A 6,000-nucleotide genomic window follows, 5' to 3' on the forward strand; every position below is an offset into this window, starting at 1 on the left:
TGTCACGAAGAGTATTTCAGTGTTTTTGTTTGTGTATTTCCCTCATGATCTCATAGTTTTGCATTTGGCTTGCTGGGTTCTCCAGCAGATGTAGCTGTAATTGCTGTTCCCAATCCCTGCTAAGGATGTTGTTTGGCCTACACTTGCCCAGAACATAAATGTGTACATTTGTGCTGTAAATGAGAGTGGACAATGGTTTTCAGCTGTATCCACTCATTCACCCAATGTGCCCCCACCTCCACCCCAGCATTAATGCTCTCCAGAAAGACAAGGATTTTCCAGGTCTAATAAATCTCCCATTGCTAACAATGTTACACATAACAGGGATACCATTTTCGATAGCATCCTACTAATGCCCTCAAGAAATTAATGGCTCCACATTGGCCTTTCCGGGATATTTAACAACCGGAGCACAAAGAAGGAGTGGTTGCTTTGCACCACCCATCCCACTGAAGGATCAAGATGTGATCAAGAACTAACCTGGGCTTGTGAGTGTGGCAGCAGCCACTCATACCACAGTTGTACATATTTCAAATTAGCATGAAGGAGCAGAATTAAGACTATGTGAGTTATCTTAAGGACACCGTGTCTTTTCTGAATGTTTGGTTTTGCAGGATTGCTTGTAAGCTATGGAAGGAACAGACATCCATGAGTGATGCACTCAAATTATGTAATCAGTAGGAAAGAGAGGGAGGTATGGGCTGTCAATGATCCCCGAAAGCCTTTCAGACTGGGTACAATCTCACACAGCTGTGGTGATAAACATCATATTCCACCACAAAAGAGCGTGCCAAGAGGCTGCCAGAGGTGAGTGTCATGCAGCAAAATCTCAAAGCACCAAATGAATCCAGGCCAGTGACTACAAGGTCTATGGCAGCCAGGCTTTCTTCACAGAAAGAGGTGCCAGCTGTACACTGTAATGCAATCCACACCTAGCCAGCTTTAGAACAAGTCCTTTCAATCCTTCCAGTCTATTCAACTTATCACTATGTGATGTCACTCAAAAAGCATACAAAAAAACACAACCAACATTTAGTCTGGTGTGCTTCTCCTTCCTTGATCTCTCCCCCTCACCCCTTGCAGAAATTTCCAGCAAAAGTGAATACTTGCAGTGTTTCTGTTCCGTAAATGGCTTCATGCTTAGCAGCAGGCACCAGAAAGGTTCAGTTCTTGCTCTGATCCTGTGTTTATACTGAGCTGGAGGTGGTTTTAAACTATCTTCCATATTTGGGGTCTACTCAAAGCTGGGTGACCTAAGGGCAATCCACTGATGCTCCATCTCCGACGTCTACAGAGAGGCCCTTTTGAGCCTTGAACAAGTAAGGAACAGCCATAATATTCTTCCTCTCTGCCTTACAAGATTTATTGCAGAAATTCTGTCCTGGCCAGAAAATCACAAAGTGGCCTTAGCGCCACTGACACGCCTCAAAAACATGAATACAGACCGGGTGAAATCCCATTTCCCTCTCAGGCTTTTTGGATAATGGACTGAATTGCCTGAAGCAGTAAAAGTCTCCCCTGAGATAGATCACCAGGCTAAAGGAACACCCTGATTCCTCATGCCTCAAGAGGTTGTGCCAATGAGCAGCACCATGAAAGAAATGACAAATTGGGAAAAGCCTTTCTTAATGGATGCTTAAAAAAAAAAAAAAAGGAAAGAAAAAGAAAAGAGAGAGGGGCCACTTGAGGCACCTAAAGCTGTTAATAGTGACAAGACAAGAAGGGATTTCTGGTTAATCAACATCAAGGTCAGAGTCTTGTGGAATAAATTTCATATACAGTGAATAACTCATGCAGAGTGATGGCATGTTTAGCATCAACTCTTGGCAAAGATTTGTTTGCTTAATGACTTTTCTCCTTTTTTTTTTCCAGGCCAGCAACCTTTGACTGAAGAGAGTTTGTTAAAAGAGCTAAATGTCACTGAAAATGTGCTGTTAATCCTACTCATCAACAAATGTTAACCACGAAGTGATAATAAAGAGAAAAAAGAAACGACGTGGCTCCAATCAGGATTATGCTGGGTGAGTGCAGAGACCCGCATGACTCCCGAACAGGCGGCTCTCATACTGGCTTCTCCAAATACATGTCACCAACCCTGGTTCTGCAAAAGGGCTTTGATGTTCCTTTGCAGACGGATACACTGTACTTTTCCTTTGGCTTGTGCAAACAAAGAGAGGCGTTTTGGTTTTCTCGGCAAATACTGTCAGATGTTTTATGCGCAGCAATAAAAATTGAGTAAATCTTTGATATTACAAGCCTTGAAACAAGCTTGGCTCAGCTACTGGTGGATGTAAAGAAAAAACACATAATTTTTTTCCTAGATAAAGAAGTTTACAGATGTCCATAATGTTTTGAAGATCTCAGCATTTGCTGACTTTAATGATCTCTGTGGAAGCAATTGGGAAGCAAGAGTTGAGGAAATGAGCACATTAAACCAGCCTTGAGCTCTTCCCAGATTCTGACCTTTGCTGCACACATCCCTCCTAACTCTGAATCATCTCACTGATCAATGTAATTAAGTTGTGAGCAACTATTCTTCTCAAGCGAAGTTTGCTGCTTCGATTTCATGCTGGAGGAACACTTGAGCCTTCAAAGTCTTGACTGTTCATCCTTGTTCAGGTTAAAAGCAACAAAACCTCACATCCAAGAAAGGTTACTGCTCTCCCATCGGTGCTAACCACCCTCAGGCTGTGTTGTTCTACTTTTTCCCAAGGAAAAGTGCAGTATAGCTACATGTAGGTTTGTGCAAGCTTTTAGATTTTTTTTTTTTTTTTAATCAGCGTTGGAGTAATTTTGAGGCACTTTACAGATCCAATAACACTTGGTTTTAGTTTCGGTTTTATACCAGCTGCTGTTAACAGCAGTGATGCAAATGCAGCAATTTCTTTCCAGAGGAGAGCAATAGCTTCTCACAATCCTCTCGTTCAAGATACTTGGGAGAAACCTGTGCGAGGTTTGTGACTCTCATGGAGCATTGACACTGAGGTGAAATGGAAGGTATGAAGCTCCAAGCTCCTTCTTTCGGAAGCTCTCAGATCCTCCACTGCTCCTTCCTAGAAAGCCTAAAAAACAGTTCCTGGTTTTATGAGCACTGCACAAGGTAACAGACTTTCTACCATTTCAAAGGTATTGCTTCTGATCTCATGCAAGCATGAAAAGTTCAGTTTCTTTAACCTTCCTGTTGCGGTTCAGATCAAGCAGAGATTTCAGTTGTGTGCCTGTAGATGGTTTTGGGTTTTCCACCAGCATCTATCATTTCTATATAACTATAGCTAGCACTACTTGAAATTAATTTCATCTAAGGCTCCAGCAACGCAATCTGGAAAGGCTGTGACCCCCAGTAATTCTGTATGTTCTGAAATGGCTTCTTAGAGTTTCATCATTCATGAAACCATTCAAAGTCCTTGAACATGTAATACATAACCTCACTCATCACCACTGTATCATCTCATCTTCTCTTACGTAGTAAAACTACACATGTGTGCATGCCCCCAATGTAGTTTTTCATTGGAGCACACACTCACCTATATTGTTTTGCATTTAAATATATATTGCTTTTAAATTCTTAACATAGATGTGACTGAGCGGATCTCTGGTAGCAGAGAAATTAGATTGTGAAGTCAAGTGAGAAAGCCAGAAAATACAAAACCATTAAAAATCACATTTTCTATTCAAGAAGGGCAGTATTCGGTGTTTTCCAGTACTAACCCAGGGCAACTCTACTTCAGCTGATGAAGCTCAAGGAGTTAAAAAAAAAAGCAGCCAGAACAATGTGTCTCTCCTTCCTAGAAACTCAGAGTCAACTTTTACTTCATAAGTTTCTCTTTTCAGTGGTCTTGAGCTGTTGTAGGTCTCTTGAATCCAGACTGCCAAAGGTTAACAATCATGATTACTTTAAAAAAATTAGGCTAAATCCTCATTTCATGAACTTGTGCTGAGTGCTCCTGGTTCCTGCAGAAATTCGTGGCAGCTCCAAGGTAACTAACACCAGCTCACTTCTTTACTCAGGTACCTGTTCAGAAGGGCTCTCTCCAGTTTATTCTACAACTTCTTGTTCTTCCCAAGAATTACAAGGTAGAAAAGGACACATGGAATCTGCACATCACAGTAGTTGTTCTTGCAAAGGGTTCCCCAATACTGTCAGATATTCATAGGGCAGAATCTTTCTGCAGATTAGAACTAGGATTTACAAAACTCTTCCATGTGTTTTCCGTGTTTCCATGTACTCCCCCAAAACATCCAGCCATATTTTGGTATACATCACAAAGATTTTAAACTGAGGGAGGGATGAAAATTATGTCTCTAAACAGTAGAGGGGAAGTTAAGGATTTTATTTTTATGTTGCAATTCTTCAAGCAGAAGAGTTAAACTAAATCCTTTGTACCTTGACAGAAACACCAAACACAAAATTCTCAGTTAACCCTGCGTGGACAGAGTAAGCAGGATGGGCTTTATCACCACACACTGCTCAGCAGGAAAAAAGCAGATTGCTCTGTTTATCCCCCCCTCTCTCATCATATGCCAGGAAATACTTAAAGAAGCAACAGCTATGTTTGTCATGAGCTCTAAGCAAGCAATTATGCAAGCTAATTTTTGCGTGTAACAGACTGCGTTATTCCTACAGCTACTGAAAGCTACACACAGGTAAAATCTCACAGGTATTTTGTTACTCCTGCCTTTCACACTGTTGCCAACACTGCTGAGACTGCAGAAACTCGGGATAATTGGTGGGTGACTTTGCATTTGATGCTTGGGATCTTAGTCACTGCATGACAAAGCTGGGTCCCTCCACAACAGAGAGTTAGAATGTGATTTGCAGTCCACTGCAACACCACGACTCAAAGGGCTGTGCTGTCCTGCTCTTGCTACCCTTCATATCATTAAATCAAACATTCACATAAGGTATTTAGGACCTGTTTGCCAGATTGCAAAGGTAGATGTTTTTTTTGGCTCTCCCAACAGAGCTGAGCCCTGAAGTGAAGCCAAGACTTGTAATAATTTGCCTTGGCTGAAACAAAAATAAACATACCCTGTACTGTATGCACTTCTGAGGTAATTACTGCCATTAGATCACAGCCTGGAAATGAATTTTAAACCGTGCAAAGAGACCGAATACAAAAAACCCCTATGTTAAAACCATGTTAAATGTCCAGTTATAATGCGCTAAAGCAATGAGGACTCAGCTGAAAGAAGGAACATTAGCTCCAGCCCACCTTATCAGACCCAGCCACTGCAACCCAGGTGGGGAAATCAAACTGTCTCTTGGTAGGGGCTGACCCACAGGCCCAGCAGGAATGGGCCAGGAATCCCATCTGAGGTACTATTGCCTCTAGCAAAACAGACATTGTGTTCCTCTAGCACCGCTTAAGGGCTCTGTTGCATCTACCGTGTGTTTGCCCCTCTGTGTTCTTTGATCTCTCTCTGACCTCTCCACTGCCACACAGGCACTCACCAGCTGAGCATCACCCAGTCCAGCCTCATTTCACCCAGTTAACTCCTCCCAGACATCAACAGTCTAAAAAGGGACACTTGCATTTCCTTGTAAGGATCATTGGAAAAGGACAGACTGTATCAAGAGGGAGAGTTGATTCCAAGTTCTCAAACAGCCTGGTAGCCCAGCACAGCAGCTTTCCCGGAATGTCACATCACCTCCCTATTTCAATCCACTTTCACTCTTCTCAGTTGTCAAAGAGACAAAAGCCGTGCTGCACTCCTTCAAACGCCAAGTCATGGAATATCTGCAGGAGACCATGAGAGCTTTAGACACTGACTGCCTGACCACATCTCGTCCTGGAGCAGCACTCGGCATTCCCCACCAGCCCACCATCGGGATCACATATAGCCCTGGCTCCTCAAGCTCACTTCTGTAACAACTCTCTCCTAGAGCCAGATTTATTTATTGTTGCGCTGTTCCAGCCTTTAAAGGTAATAAAGAAATGCTCCCAGCTTGGCTGACAAAAACACTCTGTGTGGCTGCACTGGTGAGACTGGAACGCTGTT

Source organism: Hirundo rustica, chromosome 5 (genome assembly GCF_015227805.2).
Source record: "Hirundo rustica isolate bHirRus1 chromosome 5, bHirRus1.pri.v3, whole genome shotgun sequence".
In the NCBI taxonomy this organism is placed as follows: domain Eukaryota; kingdom Metazoa; phylum Chordata; class Aves; order Passeriformes; family Hirundinidae; genus Hirundo; species Hirundo rustica.